This window comes from Panthera leo, chromosome D1 (assembly GCF_018350215.1).
Source record: "Panthera leo isolate Ple1 chromosome D1, P.leo_Ple1_pat1.1, whole genome shotgun sequence".
Lineage (NCBI taxonomy): Eukaryota > Metazoa > Chordata > Mammalia > Carnivora > Felidae > Panthera > Panthera leo.
This window is the reverse complement of record NC_056688.1, coordinates 66,047,123-66,063,884: the sequence shown is the minus strand read 5'-3', so window position 1 is coordinate 66,063,884 and position 16,762 is coordinate 66,047,123. Positions and strand designations below refer to the sequence as shown.

At 42.0% G+C, this 16,762-nt stretch overlaps 1 long non-coding RNA gene across 1 annotated transcript; it reads left to right on the top strand.

The window, feature by feature from the left end:
- The first annotated feature begins 1,709 nt into the window (after window positions 1–1,709).
- On the top strand, window positions 1,710–15,214 carry LOC122200576. The gene is made up of 3 exons (XR_006193860.1): window positions 1,710–1,903; window positions 9,409–9,543; window positions 15,100–15,214. It is a non-coding gene; the product is annotated as an uncharacterized LOC122200576 (long non-coding RNA).
- Window positions 15,215–16,762: the final 1,548 nt, after the last annotated feature.

Here is a 16,762-nt window from a genome sequence, read left to right as displayed (position 1 = left end):
TATGTGCAGGCATCATTCTTAGCACTGTACAAATGTTATCTCATCTAGGTCTCACAACAGTTATATGATGTGTTATTATTATCCCCATTTTTCAAATGAGAAAATGGAGACTGAGATAGGTGAAATAATTTGTTCCAAGTCACACAGAAGACTGTTAACAGTGGCACTTCAACATAAAGGGCTTGATGAAAATCTGAAAATGTCTCAGACACAACTCTGAATTCCACTTCTGTCACACTCCTGCAAAGGTCTAGCCTTTTCAAATGTATACCTTAAAGCCTTAAAGAAAGGCTGTGATTATCCAAGTGGGATAAAATATTAAAAGAATATTTGGGGAAATTATGGCAGCTCTTAAAAAGAAAATAAGCTTTCCTATAGTGCAATGGTCCACAGCCACTTTTCCACATTAGATTCCACCATTTTGCCCAGTGAGGTTTCCTGATGGAGGACAAACATGGACAATCGGAAACAAGAAAAGAGCAATTCCAGTCAATAATCTACAAGCACACCACAGGAGGATTACTTAGTAGTTTATGCATAATGCAGTTATTTAAAATAATGATCCCGAAGATCTGAGAGACATGGGCAAATGTTTATATAACATTACCTTAAGACAGTAAAATAGAAGATGATACCTCTGATGCAGCTATATAAAAAACTTAATGTGAACAAAAATGTAAGGGGAGAAGCAAAAGTAATTGTGGTTTCTAGTTTCAGGGACTATGTAATTGGGTATGATTCCCTCCCCCCTTCCCCCCCCCCCCCCGGGATTTTTATAGTATCTTTTTTGACTAAAAAAAGAAAACTTGAATAAAAACAGCAAAATATAAAAAATGGGCTTCTGGCCTCAGTAGCGTAGTAGTGGGGAGAAACTGGAGAAAGATCTATGAATCAAGTTTATCAGGGACCTCTAGAAAGTCCCTGTGCAATGTTCCCATCCTGGGAGAACTTTATTTTCTGTAAACCTTTATTGCAAGGTTTATCCTCTCTTGGGATTCCGGATTTTTCGCTTTTGCATTAAAAAATAATTGTGTGTGTGTGTGTGTCTGTGTTGTTTTAATTATTATTTATTGCATTTTGGAACTGAGGCAGACAAATCATTTTTGGTCCCGGGAAAGTCCCTTTTGATCTTCAAAATCTGCCCCGTCTTAGACCCAAAGCTTGTCTCTTTTCACAAGGTCAGTAGCTTCCACCGAAACGTGCGTACAGGATCCGCTGCTTGGGGCCATCTCAAGACTTCAAATTTCAGTCTCGGCTTCCAGCGTGTGGGCGCGATCCCGAAGCCCTGCGCTCAACCGCGTCTCCGCGGGGCCGTGCGGATGGCTGGCCGGGATCCGAGCGCAGCCCCGGCGCCCTGGAGCTGCGGCGCGCGGCCCCCGCGGGCGTGCCCGCTCTGACTCAGCTCTTCCGGCCTCCGCCAGCCGCCGTCCGCTTCCCTGCGTGTGCCGACGCCGGGCGTCACGGCTCACCAGTGCGGGAGCCGCCGGCCGCCGGGCCCTGTCTTCGCGCGCTGCGTTTCTGCCCTGCGGTGACTCAGCCGCTTCCGCCCCGGGCCGCGCGCTGAGCCGCCGCCGCCGCCGCCGCCCCCGCCCCCGCGACGCGCCTTCTTCCGCCCTTAGGTGCGGGCCTTCAAGGTCCTGACCGCTCGTTTAAGCGTCCCTGTGCGGTGCTTGGGCCCTGCAAGGTCCTTCTCCGTAAGTAGAGGAGTTGAGGCCTCAGCTCAGGAATATTCCTCAGCCTGCAGTGCAGAGAGTGGGTAATCTTGACCCGGGCAATTGAGGTCTAGGTCTTCAGAGCCTGACGACCTATATTGGAAGTTCAGCACTGCCACTTGCATGGCGTGTGACCCCCAGAGAGTCACTTCATCTAGCCAAGTCTCACTTCGTACGTGGGCGAAATGGGGGTGAGTCCATACCCACCTTAGCGGTGTTGGCACTTCTAGCAAATCTGGGGAACTCAGCGAATCCCAGTTTTTGTTATTTTTCTTTTGAAATACCTTGTAGATGTAGTTCTTCCTCTCCATGCCACCGCAGCCATCTTGCATTTCTTACATCTCAGTGCTGGGTCACTGCAGGGACTTCCTAACTGGTTTTGCCACATTCCCATCCAACTCACACAATGACCTGGTACATTGTTACACAGCACACTATAGTCTTCAAGACCCGCTTAAGAAAATGTAACACTTTTCCTATTGTCCTTTCCTTAGTATTTAAAGCATAAAGCCTGGCTCATTCACAACCCCCATGCCTCCCATAAATATTTTATGCTTAGTCTTCATCCTACATTGTGGTACATAGATTCTTGTCCTGCAGAAGCTGGGGGCAGGGAAGATAAACACATAAGCACATACTTATAATACTGGGTAATAAGTGCTCCCATCTAAGTATGAGCAGGACAGGGAGCAACTACAGAGGGGAAAGAGGAAAGGTTTCACTGAGGAAGGGGGTGGGAGTGGGGTTGGCTTGACAGATGAGCAGTGTACCAGCACTCTGATAGTGTATCCAGCAGTACCTTGGTTGGTACACAGCCTGGAGGTTGTATTGTGCTCTGGACTGTTACTGTTGTGGAATGCTTGCAACACTGAGCCCCTTTTCTTGATTTTTTTCAAGTCTAGAAGTACTATAGGAAATAAAATTTGGGTTGAAAAATGAACATCGCAGGGGCACCTGCGTGGCTCAGTACATTAAGCATTGGACTCTTGATTTTGGTTCAGGTCATAATCCCAGGGTCATAGGATCAAGCCTGACATGGGGGCTCTGCACTGAGCATGGGGCCTGCTTGGGATTCTGTCTCTGTCTGTCTGTCTCTCTCTCTCTCTCCTTCCCTCCCTCCCTGCCCTTTTCCCCTGCTCTCTCACACACACACACTCTCTTTCTATATAAAAAAATTTAGAATGCTATGGTGTGTGTTGGGTGTCTGGGTGGCTCTGTTGGTTAAGCGTTAAATTAGGCTCAGGTCATGATCTCATAGTTCATGAGTCCAAGCCCCTGCGTGGGGTTTGTGCTGACAGTGCAGAGCCTGTTTGGGATTCTCTCTCTCCCTCTCTCTCTGCCCTTCCTCTGCTCTCTCTCTCTCTTTCTCTCTCTCTCAAAATAAATAAATAAAAACCTAAACAAAAAGAATGCTATGGTGTGTATCTCTGGGAATTAGGATTATAGAATTAAGGTTGTGTCAGTTGGGTTCTTTACGAAGCAAATGCTGAGCTGGAGTTAGTGAAAAAGTTTGTTGGGGAGCTACACCAATGAAAAGAAAGGGGAGGAAGTAGAATTGGGCAGATGTAATATAAAATCTTTCCCAGCCCAGCAGGGAAATTTGGAGCAAAGACTGCCAACTGGAGGTGTCCTATGATGGGCAGAAATAAACAGGCCTTTGTACCACCACCTTCCACAGTCATTGGTTGGGGCCACTCTGAGAACAGACTGACCTTGGCTGGATAGCTGAGGATGACCAAAAAGTTAACAGCTGAATTTTGTCACTGCCTGCAGCTGGACATTACCTTTTCTTTTTTTAAGTTTATTTATTTATTTTGAGAGAGAGAGAGAGTGCACACACAAGCAGGGGAGGAGCAGAGAAAAGGAGAGACAGAATTCCAAGCAGGCTCCATGCTATTGCCATCAACACAGAGCCTAATGTGGGTCTCGACCCCATGAACCATGAGATTGTGACCTGAGCTGAGATCAAGAGTTAGACACTTAACCTACTGAGCTACCAGGTGCTCCAGTAAGTCCTTTCTTGAGGGGAAATCTGACCAGTGCATCTCTCTAACTGCAATGAAGGGTGATTTTTTTTTTAAACCTATTTTTAGACATTTTTCTATGATCTCCTAATTTTGGCCCCAAATATGCCATGTTTTTATAATGCAAATTTGAAAATTGTAAATAGACTCCAAATAAATAAATATTCAAAAGGGATCTCCTTAGGTAAAATACATGTGTTTTTAAAACATTGATGATTTTTTTTTTTTTTTTTTTTTTTTTTTTTTGGTCAGAGGTCATTACTATCCCTTTCTGGTTTGCAGGCTATGTTCCAAGTAGGTAAGGTTGCCAGAGCTGAGTTCTAGTATCTCATCTGCGTGATAAGAAAATCTTATCTCACCAAAATTGTGAAAATATTATTATTCCTCTTGATTGATTAGTTCTTTCATTTATTCAACAAATATTTGTTAAGTCTCTACCTGTTAAACTACTATACTAGGCACTTTGCTCAATGTAAAAATTAATGAGATGTTGATCATGCACTTACAAAGCTTATAGTTTAGTAGATGAAATAAGTCATGCCCTTAATATGTTAAAAATGTACATACCCTTGGAGTTGCAGTTCTGCAAGATGAAGAGTTCTGGAGATCAGTTGCACAACCATGTGAAGGCACTTAACACTACTGAACTTTATACTTAAAAATGGTTAAGATGGTAAGTTTTATGTCAAATATATTTAAAATTATTTTTAAAATATTTTATTTTATTTTTATTTTTGAGAGAGAGAGAAGGAGAGAGCAAGCGGGGGAGGGGGAGAGAGAGGGGGATAGAGGATCCAAAGCAGGCTCTGCGCTGACAGCAGTGAGCCCGATGTGAGGCTCAAACTCACGAATCGCGAGATCAGATGACCTGAAGCAAAGTTGGACGCTCAACTGACTGAGCCACCCAAGTGCCCCCTAAAAAAAATTTTAAATGTACATACCCTATGACTTAGTAATAATACTTCGAGGTATGTATTCCAAAGAAACTCTCACCCATGTGTACAAAGAAACAAGTATGAGGATGTTCTCTGCTCCATTGTTTATAAAAGCAGAAAGATGGAAGTAGCCTAAATTTTTATCAAAGAGTAATGGGTAGTAGTGCCTGGATGACTCAGTCAGTTAAGTGTCCAACTCTAAGTTTCAGCTCAGATCATGATCTCATGGTTCAGATGGTTCGTGAGTTTGGGCCCTTCATTGGGCTCTTTGCTGACAGTTCGGAGCCTTCTTGGGATTCTCTCTTTCTCCCTCTGTCTGCCCCTCCTCCACTTGCACTATCTCGGTCTCTCTCAAAATAAATAAACTTAAAAAAACAAAGAGTAATAGGTAAATAAATGTATATTCATAAATCAACCTGAAATAGTCTCAAAAAAACTTTGGGTGATAAAAACAAGATGCAAAATGACACATTCATCATGATACCATTAATGTAAATTTGAGGACACAACATCATAATCCATTGGTGATGGATACATATATGCATGCAGATAAAATTGTAGAGACTAGAATGGAAGGATTCACACAAAACTCATGTTAGCAATTGCTACTGGACATTGAGGGGAGAAATGGGACTAAGTGGGAGAGTGTGTGGTTAAAAGAAACAATTTTATCTGTAATATTTCACTTCTATTAGAAATATGGAAGCAAATATGAAGCTTAAAAACTGGTGATTATAGGGGCGCCTTGGTGGCTCAATCGGTTGAGGGTCTGACTCTTGATTGCAGCTCAGGTCATGATCTTGCAGTTGATGGGTTCAAGCACCGAGACAGGCTTCACGCTAGAGGTGCGGAGCCTGCTTGGAGTTCTCTCTCTCCCTCTCTCTCTATCCCTCCACCACTCATGCACATGCGCAAGTGTTAGTTCAGTAGTATTAAATGCATTCACATTGTTGTGCAACAAATCTCCAGCATTTTTCATCCTGCAAAACTGAAACTCTAAGGGTATGTACATTTTTAACATGTTAAATAAATAAACGGATAATAAATATGTTTAAAAAATTGGCAATTCTCGGTGGTGAGGTTATAACAACTTTTATTACACTGTCTTGTACTTGTAAAATGTATTACCAAATTTTAAATTAAAAAAAAATGTTTATTTTTGAGAGAAAGTGCAGGGGAGGGGCAGAGAGGGGAGGGACAGAGAGAGGAGGGGACAGAGAATCTGAAGCAGGCTCTGTGCTGACAGCAGAGAACCCAACACAGGGCTCAAACTACAAGCTGTGAAGTCATGACCTGAGCCAAAGTCGATGCTTAACTGGCTGAGCCACCCAGGTGCCCCAAATTAAAAAATTTTTATTTAAAAAAAATAAACGACTACAAGTTTTTTTGTTTGTTTTAAAGTAAATGATGCATACATAAACAGAGATACAGGTAAAGTTCTGTGGGAGCTCAAAAAAGACATTATCAAAGGCAGAATAGGAGAAAGAGGAGATCAGAACATGTGAACTGAGCCTTCAAGGATGGAGAAGTTGGAAATAGATGAGTAGGGGACCGTGGAGTGGTATTCCAGCCAGGAGGAGTGGCACAAAAGAGGCATGGAGACAGGAAAGCAAGGGACTCTTGAGTAGTCAGATTGGCTAGACCAGAAGATACCTGGAAACATGTAGCAGGAAGTGAGGTCTAAAAGGTGGTTTCAGCCTCATCCAAAAGGACCCTTCTATGGGAAACCAAAGAATTTCAGCCTATTCTGTAGGGAGTGGCTTGTGACTTATCATTAAGGGTTTTGAAGTTGGCATGACAGGATCAGAGCAGGAAGATTAATCTGATAGTGAAATATAAAATAGTTAGAAATAGAGAAGGACCAGGGGCGCCTGGGTAGCTCAGTCGGTTGAGTGTCCGACTTCGGCTCAGGTCATGATCTCACAGCTTGTGAGTTGGAGCCCCGCATCGGGCTCTGTGCTGACAGCTTGGAGCCTGGAGCCTGCTTCGGATTCTGTGTCTTCCTCTCTCTCTGCCCCTAACCCACTTGTATTCTGTCTCTGTCTCTCTCAAAAATAAATAAACATTAAAAAAAAAAAAAAAAAAGAAAAGAAATAGAGAAGAACCAGAGGCAGAAAGAGCAGCTAGGAGGAAATGATTGTACGAATCCAAGGGAGAGATGAATGCAGGCCATCTCTTCTCCTTCCCCCTTTTTTTCACAGCTTTACTGATCCTGGTGCCCTTTTGACCACACACAATATTCTCTGAAAAAGCATGTCTGCCTCTGGGCGGATGTTTCCCAACCATTTTTCATGTCCCCACATGCAGTTGAGAGTTATAACATGCTCTCCTTAGTTACAGCGGTTCATTGAGGCAGGGTTTCTAGGGACAGCTGGTAGAAATGTGCAGTTTGGAAGAGGATTCAAGTGATTTGCTGATCAATCAGAACTTTCATCCTGTATAAACGCTGTCCAAAAATGTTCAAAGGTTCCCATCGCCTGGGTCTATTGAAAGATTCTAAGTCCCTGAGGACAGGATAGAAGCTGCACCCCTCAGCACACCCCACCCCTGAATTGGCAGCAGTTAACTCCTCCAGCTTTAGCTTCCTGTTCTATGTGGATTCTATACTTCAGCCATGTTGCTGTGCCTTGTAATCCTGCAGATAGAGCCATTTTCTCACTCCTGCCTCTTAAAAAAAACATTTTTTTAAAGTTTATTTATTTTGAGAGTTAGTGAGCAAGAGAGGGGCAGAGAGAGAGGGAGAGAGAGAATCCAAAGCAGACTCTGAGCTGTCAGCACAGAGCCTGATGTGGGGCTCAAATCCATGAACTGTGAGACCATGACCTGAGCCAAAATCAAGAGTCAGATGCTTAACTGACTCATCCATCCAGGTTCCCCCGCCTTTTGTTTTGTTTCGTTTTTAACTGGAATGCTCTTTCTCCCAATCTCTGCTTACCAAAACTTTTGTTCTTTCAAGGGCCCAGATTCAACTTCTTCCATGAAGCCTTTTTTTGATCACCCCAGAAAGGAATTATCTCCTTCCTTTGAGTTATGGAGGCTTCTGCCAATCACAAGACAGCTTACACTGCCTCTCTGTCTTTAACATTGTGTTTCTTTCTTTAGTTAAAATTTGAATCTCTGGTGGTAGTGATCAAGTTTTTTTGCTTTTTTTTTTCCTCTAATTTTTTTGTTTTTTTAAGTGGGTTCAACACCCAATTTGGGCCTTGAACTCATGAGCCTGAGCTCAAGAGATGATCTATGGACTGAGCCAGCCAGGTGCCCCTTGTTTTTATTTTTTAAATCCCTTAGCCCAAAGTCCTTGCAGCTCAAGATGTTATGTGTTTTTTTTTTTAATTTTTTTTTTTTAGGTTTTATTTATTTATTTATTTTGAGAGAGAGAGCATAAGTGGAGGAGGCACAGAGGTAGAGGGAGAGAAAGAATCCCAAGCAGGCTCCACACCAGCAGCACAGAGCCTAGTGTAGGGCTCACACCCATGAACTGTAAGATCATGACCTGAGCTAAAACCAAGAGTGGTCACTTAACTGACTGAGCTACCCAGGCGCCCCAAGATGTTTTGTAATTAAAATAAGCACCATTTATTGAAAACCTTTTAGTGCCAGGCACCATATACATTATATCTGTTTCTCATAATAACCCTAGGATGTAGGTAATATTATTCTCATTTTACAAAAGGAGAAACAGAGGCTCAGAGATATTAATTAACATGCCCCATATAGGCAGCTAGAAAATAGAAGATTTAAGATTGAACAGGGATCTGATAGGGTCTGAACCTTGTGTTGTTTTCATTGTATTATGCTGCTATTCTTATGTAATAGTTGAATGAATGAAAGAATACATTTTTGGGGCACCAGGGTGACTCAGTTGGTTAAGTGTCTGACCCTTGATTTCAGCTCAGGTAATGATCTCATGGTTATGAGATTGAACCCTGCATCAGACCCTGTGCTGACAGCATGGAGCCTGCTTGAGATTCTCTCTCTCCTTCTCTCTATGCCCCTCCCCCACTCTTTCTCTCTCACTCTCTCAAAAGAAATTAATAAACATTTAAAAAAAAGAAGGGGGACCTGGGTGGCTCAGTCGGTTGAGCATCCGACTTCAGCTCAGGTCATGATCTCATAGTTTGTGGGTTCAAGCCCTGAATCAGGCTCTGTGCTGACAGCTTGCTCAGAGCCTGCAGCCTGCTTCAGAGTCTGTGTCTCCTTCTCTCTCTCTGCCCCTCCTCCACTCATGCTCTGTCTCTCTCTGTCTCTCAAAAATAAATAAATGCTAAAAATAAATAAATAAAAATAAATAAAAATTTTTTTTAATTTAAAAAAGAATACATTTTTGAGCATTTTTTTTCAACTTGCATTTCAACTTGCAGCATTTTTCTTCACTATATTTTCAGCCTAAAGGTTTAATCAGCTGGTCAAACAGAAGGAAATACCAGTCAGTCTTGTCAGCTGTATTAATTTAATTTAATTTAATTTAATTTAATTTTATTTTATTTTATTTTATTTTAAGTAGGCTCCACACCCAGTGTGGGACTTGAACTTGCAACACTGAGATCAAGAGTTGCACACTATCCTGACTGAGCCAGACAGCCCCAACTGTATTAATTTTAAAGTAATAGAAATCCAAGTCCTACTGACTTACACACTAAAAGTAAATATGTTGTCTGATAAACCAAGGAGTCCATTGATGGATTGCTGGCTTTAGAACTGGATCAATGTTGTAACCAATTTGCTTCTCTCTTTCAGGTTTGCTTTCCTTTGAGTTGACTTCATTCTCAGGCAGGCTTTCCCTATGTGGGAAAAAAAGATGGCCACCAGCAGCTCCAGGTTACATTCTACCAATTTAGTAACCCTAGCAGAAAGCATCTCTATCATTCTCAGGTAAGACTGTCATTGGTCCAGCTTGGGTCACGTGGACATTTCTGAAACACTCATTGTGTCTGAGGTGTGTTGTGTTGCTCTGGTTGGCCAGGACTAATGCTGGAGTTTGGGTCAGCCCAACCAGAATTTTATGGATTGAGAATGGGGATGGAAAAGTCATGATATCAGACCAGAAGGGATGATGGGCAGGTAAAATGGATGTCCATCACACACACATCCATTGAACTAGTGGGACTCAACAATCTCTGATACAGGTTGCCTATGCCTGAATAGACACTATGGGTGATTCTCTGATCTATCCTCAAAGGGCTCACTACACAGGGCTGTGCTTTTCCTAGTTTGGTCTCAAGGGTTGCACTGTTCTGCAGACCAGTTATATAACAAAGCATTCTGTTCAAGGGAAATGGCTCATGCCTGGCTTGAGTTCTGTGGTGGCCTGGGCCAGCTGAGTGAAAGAGACAGGTATCTAATACCACAAGGGGACACAGTGTCAGCTGCAGAAGCACTGAGCAAGCCAAATTCGCCATTGGGAGGGCATACTGACAGATAGCAAGCTGTAACATAGGCCAGCAGTTGGTATCTGAAGCCGAACAGAAAATGATGTGTTGTCTTACTGAGAAGAATTCTGAGATAGTAGATACTCAGGATTTCAGACAAATAGATAAGTCTGGTCAGCTGGTAGTAGGACCCCAGTCACTGGACTAAAGTTCGGGGACATTCCAGTCCCAAGGAGTGGGTAATTGAAAGGAACAGTCAGGCATGCCCCAGTTGCAGGGTTATCAGGATTGGATGTAAGGCACTAGGACTGGGTCTGGAGTCCAAGGCAGGGCTGAGTCTTAATGAAACTGAAGGTCATCTATCTGATAGAACTTGGGTATAAGTTCAGACTAGCAACCCTAGCTAGAGTGAGGGACTAAAGTGCCATAAATTCCTCCTTCTGTGTGGGATCTAATGACCAGATCAAGCCTGAGCCTACAGGTGCTATTGATGGCCTCAGCTAAGGGGAAGGAGGGAGACAGAAGATGGCCCCACCACAAGGTCTAACAAATTACAAAATATAAAAGGCATGTGTTCTCTCATTGGAATGCATAACTTAGTAAAAAATTAAATTGAAAAATTTCAGCTGGAATGTATTAAGAAACAAAGAACTGGGAAAGAAATAGATGCACTTCTAATTGGATGTTAAACGAGATATCCCTATTTCCTTAGTTCAGAGCTTAGAATAATAGGTTACAAGTGCCCCCGTGTTGCAAGGAGATGTGTCAGATCATTTAAGCGTGACTTGCTCAGGGGGTAGCCCCCTAATTGGTTCTAAAACCTGTAGACTGTCACCCACTTTTGTCCTGAGAAAAGAAAATTAAGGAGAAGAGGGTTTTTTTTAAGTTTATTTATTTATTTTGAGAATGAGAGTGTGCAGGCAGGAGAGGGGCAGAGAGAGAGGGAGGGAGAGAGAGAGAATTCTAAGCAGGCTCAGAGCTGTCAACGCAGAGCCTGAGGTGGGGCTTTAACTCACAAACCGTGAGATCATGACCTGAGACAAAACCAAGAGTTGGACGCTTAAATGACTGAGCCACTCTTGCACCCTAGGAGAAGAGGCTTAAAAAGCAAGGATTTCTTTGAAGACAACTTTCAGAGTGCTGTGTTTGTCTCACTTTCTAGTCAAGGGAAGGGAAAGAGTGGGGATCTGCCAGGAAAGGAGACTGACTGACATCTCATGGCCATGTGTGCTGAGTGGAAGAAATGCCCCCGAGGTAGCTGGGAGGTAGAGCAGAGTGTATGGAGACAGAGTTTTTGGGACAATCTGACCTGAGTGTCCAGAGTTGTGAGGTAGAGGGACTGATGTTTTATCTCAGTCCTGAGGGCTAGGTCAGAGGCTGGAGGACCAAAGACTGTAAGTTAAAGGGATTGGAAGGGAGAGTTGACAGAGTGAGTTTGAAAGGCAGTAGTAAGAAAGAATAAATTAAGAAAGAATAAAATTGTTCTTTCCTTTGTATAAAAGGGAAGACTGAGTTTTCTTTTTAGCTGTGCCACAAATTAGCTGGGCGAGTGTGGAAAACCCCTTGATCTTTCTGGGTCTCAGCTTTCTTTTCTATAAAAAGAAAAATTGGATTAGAGTGTCTTTTTTTTTAATTAAAAAAATTTTTTTTTAATTTTTAGAGAGAGAAAGTGAGTGGGGAGAGGGGCAGAGGGAGAGAGAATCTCAAGCAGGCTCCATGCTCAGCGTGGAGCCTGATGCAGGGCTCGATCCCATGACCCTGGGATCATGACCTGAACCAAAATCAAGAGTAGGACACTCAACCCAGTAAGCACCCCTGGACTGGACTGTCCTCGAGTTACCTTCCATGACTTTCTAATTCCATGGGTGTATTCGGCTGAACTCTATGGTGACTCCTGGACTAGAGCAGATTATTATAGTATATATACATTCTATTACACTAGATGCTAGAAATTTGGGTCTCAAGGGTACAGCATTATCCCCTTCCCTACCCCCCTTTTCTCTTAACAAGTATTTAAAAGATGAACTAACTTAAAAACTTCATAGGAAAAAGTCACCCATAATACCACCAACCTGACATATAACTAATTATATTTTGGTACTTTCCTTTCCAGATCTTGACCACTTACACATGTATTTTCTCTGGGTGCAATCACTACCACACACTTTTTGTGTTCTTATAGCACACCAGTTCAATAATAAACTGTGCATGACCAAGAGGAAAAAGCTTAGAGTGCTTCCAATTATTGCACAATAAGAGTAGGCAAGGAACAAGCTGGCCTTTGATAATACAGTCTTTTGGGGCACAGGACTACTCTGCTGTAGCCTCTCTTTCTTCTTAAGTCCCCTTCCCCCCATCCCCACCCTCACTTCCTGATCCCTTAGCAACAACAGGAACTCAAGAGGCCCAGTAGGGCTAAGCCACAGCAGCCTGTGATCTACATGACATTCATTCTGAGGTTGTTTCTGGGTTAGAAATACCAGATGATCCATTTAGCAGACATCACGACAGCCACCAGAGAGTTATGTCAAGCCCCGAAAACCACAGAGAAAACTAGTATCAAGGGGGATAGAGAGATGTACTGGTGATTCTACTGTTGTTAAGGTAGGAATGAGGAGATGTTTGCAGATGATCAGTAGGGTGATGACACTCCACCCACTTCAGTGCCAACATTTCTGCCTCCATCCCTATGACTTCAGTCTTAATCACAGGAGCACAACTGAGTCCAGCGCCATCAAAGTCAAGTTTTTGGAGCAGCCTTTGTACTTCCTCACCTACACAGAGAAGGAGATGGCTCAGTTTAAACCTTGAGATGCTGTGTCTTATAACAGTCTGGTATTATGGAAACTTAAAGAACAGAGCTAGAGGTAAAGGGCAATGGGGCTACAGAAGCAGGTAGGTAGGACTGGTTCATGGAGTCCCTGGGGCTTGCAGGGGCGGAGGAGTCTCAGACAATTTGAAGCAGGGATGTGACATGCTCAGATTTGTGTTTTAAAAAGATCACTCTGGTAAAAGTGTGGGTAATTACTTGAAAACGACAAGACTGGAGACAGAGACCTGAGGTTATCATAATTCCGTTAAGACATTAAAATTTGTAGAAAAAACAGGATTTCATCATTAGAAGAGAAAAAGGACAAAATGTGCAAGATGCTAGAGAGAATACCATCCCTTTGGAGAGTTCCACAGCTGAAATATCTTCTATGTGTGTTGCCTTCTTATTTGGCATTGAACATGCTAAAGAAATATGAGTTCACATTATATTCTGATTACAAAAACAATTGATACTCATTGTAAACATTTCAAACATTTCAGAAATATTTCATTTAGGAAGTAAAAGTCCTGCACAATCTACCCCTTACCCCTCACCCCGAGGTAACAGCTGTTGCTAGTAAAATACCTTTCTCACAATGGGAAATCCTGCTCTTACCAAAGGACTTGAAATGCCTTACAACCAGATCTCAAAAGGCAATGCAATGCTCAGATTCCCCAAAGAGTAAATGATGAAAGAGTATTCAGAGAAGGAAAGCTATACAGAAATAACTGGGTGAAAAAGATTAAATGCTAAAGGAGGTAATTCCCAATTATATCTCCTGCTCAAGGGTTCACTTGCCTGAAGCTATCTAGGGTACTTGGCTAAGTGGGTGGCTAGTGTTCACTTCAGTGGAATAAATAAGCTGTAAAAGTTTACCTTCATTCTTGTTAACTGTTGATATGTTGCAATTTACTTTTGGAAAGAAAAAGTGTATTCCTGAGGCTAAAAAGGGTTTTCTATTCCTAGCAGGTGTGTTGACCTGGTAGATAACAATAGAAAATAATTAAGATCACAGGAATCTACCCCCAAAACCAAGAGTACACTGTACACGCAATATGTTAGCCAACCTGACAATAAATTATATTTTTAAAAAAGGGAAAATAATTCAGGATCTTTGTGCCCATGTGTACTTGTCAGATTGGGATATTAACACCTCCTGACTCCCTAGACAGGTAATGAACCAATTGGGTGATTTCTTCTTGGTCACTTGCTTTTGAAATGACAGGGGAAAAATCTAGATTTGAGGCCTTTTTAAGAAAAGAATTGTCCATTCTAGACAATTCTTGGAGAATTTCTTTAGAAAGAAAGCCTTTCTTGGAACCCATCCTGAGGTTTAACAATTTTTACCATCAGGAATCCTGAACTTTTTCAGGGCACCTGGCTGGCTCAGTTAGTTGAACCTCCAACTCTTGATTTTGGTTCAGGACATGATCTGAGGGTCATGGGATCGAGCCCTCAGTTGGGCTCTGTGCTGAGCATGGAGCCTTAAGATTCTCTCTGTGTTTCCCTCTGTCTCCTCTCCCTAACTCATGTGTGCTCTCTCTCTCTAAAATAAATAAATAAGTAAAAAGAAATAAATAAAGTAATTAATTAATTAAATAAAGAAAATAAAAATAGAAAGAAAGGAAGGAAGGAAGAAAGAAAGAAAAAAATTCTGAACTCTTTCGATTGCTATAACAGAAACTTAATTCAGACAATCTTCTGTGAAAAAAGGAAGGTTACTGTTTCATTCCTCTAACACTTGACAAAGGTAGAGTTGGTTTCAGGTATTCAAACTTCTTTGGGAATTATAATTAGATTCGAGAAATTCTACTTCAGTACCTGCATGATGCTTGAGTGGAGGAGGCACATTCTTAGAAGTTGTGGAATGGTCATGTTTGGCCATATGCATGGTCAAAACATTGAGAGCTAGTCTTTGATGGCAGAGGATGCCAAAACAGCTGTGCAGAAAGAAATAGAAAGATGGTAAGGGGATGATGCTTTGCTGAAATACCTTTTCTTTGCACTAGTTTGATGTGAATTTCTCTTAGTTGCAACCCAAAGAATCATGACTGCTATGGATTGAATATTTGTGTCCCCTCAAATTTCATATGTTGAAGACTTTAATCCCCAATATGATGGTATTTGGAGGGGGAAGGCCTTTGAGAGATGATTAGATTTAAATGAGGTGATTGGGTGGAGCCCCCATGATGGGTTAATGCCCTTCTAAGCATTGGAAGAGATACTAGAACTCTCCTTCTCTGCCAGATGAAGAAGGAAACAAGAAGGCAGCTGTCTGCAAGTCAGGAAGAAAATCCTCACCAGGAGCCAAATCAGCGGGCACCTTGCTCTTGGACTTCCCAGCTTCCAAAACCGTGAGAGATAAACATCTGTTGTTTAAGCCACCTAGTCTAGGTATTTTGTTATGGTAACGTGAGCTGACTAGGACAATGACTAAGAAAACTACTAGAGAAAATTAGTAATAGCCTTTGTTGTATACTCTCTAAAAGATGTAGAGAAAACATCTATGCTTTGAGAGGGAAACCTCTCAAAGGTCATCAATTTCTAGTTGCCAAACCCAATGATTCTCATTCAATTTCAATTTCCATTCTTCTTTGCCATGTTGACTGTCCTTGCCTTCTTTTTGTTTTTTTAAGTTTGTTTATTTATTTATTTTGAGATAGAGGGAGCACAAGCAGGGGAGGGGCAGAGAGAGGGAGAGAGAGAATCCCAAGCGAGCTCCACGCTGTCAGTGCTGAGCCCAACTCAGGGCTCAATTTCACTGACCACAAGATCATGACCCGAGCCAAAATCAAGAGTCAGTTGCTTAACTGAGTCACCCAGGTGCCCCATCTGTCCTTGCCTTCTTGAATCTCTTCTACTTTGGCCTCTGTGACTGCCCCCATCCATGGATTCTCCTTTTACTTTTCTGACAGCTCTTTCTCTGTATCCTTCAGTCTTTTCTTTTCTCCACTTGCCCTATACAGGAGATCTCTGAGATTTGTTCTTGGACATCCTATCCTCTTGCTCTACCCACTTTGCTGAATAATTTTATTTACTCCCACAATTTTCTGTCTCACTCATAGGCTGTTCCTACGTATCATTTCCTCATTTATTATTCATAGCCTTGAAGTTTGCTGAGCTTTAGGTCCTGATTTTTACTGTCCTGGTGAATACCTCCACCTGCATAAGATGCAAAGACTATAAATATGTCCCAAACTGAACTTCTCCTTACCCTAATCTAGTCTCAAAACACTTTTTTAGTTACCAGTACCTCTAATACTGGCAATCCACACTCTCTTCCAGGCTCTAGCTCAGTTTTATAGGCTTCCTTCACCAACACCACTTCTCCTCTACCCCATTCCATTCTCACTTTCTTGTCTAAATCCTGCCTTGTCCAATATTCATTTTCCTCCTTTTGCTTTGTTGACTACTGCTTTCCAAGAACATGCCATACATTTTTATGCTTCCATGAGTTGCTTATGGTTTCATTCTCCTTGGAACGCTGTTTCCCCACTGTTACCTATCTAAATCCTACTCATCTTTCAAAATCCAACTCAAATGCTAATTCTAATTCTTCTATTAGCATGTGTGCCTCCTGACACACCTTGTCAAAACCAAGCATTCACCTCTTTGGGCTCCCACAGAACCACCAGAACAAGTACTATAATCCTTTTGGAGTTATTGTGAGTTATGTATTTTCTTTTCTCTCCTGGTAGAGTGTGATTTTTCTTGAGGGAAGGAAGCATCATAACAGTGCACTGCACAATTCAGATGCTCAATAACATTTGTCAAATTGAATCAGAGAAGAAAATAATTGAAAAAAATGAAGATATCTTTAATAAGAGGCAATGTTGTTTAAGAAAGACATTAATACTTTGGAGGACTATTCTCTTATATAAAGTCTTTAGTGTTAAAAAAATTGAGTGAC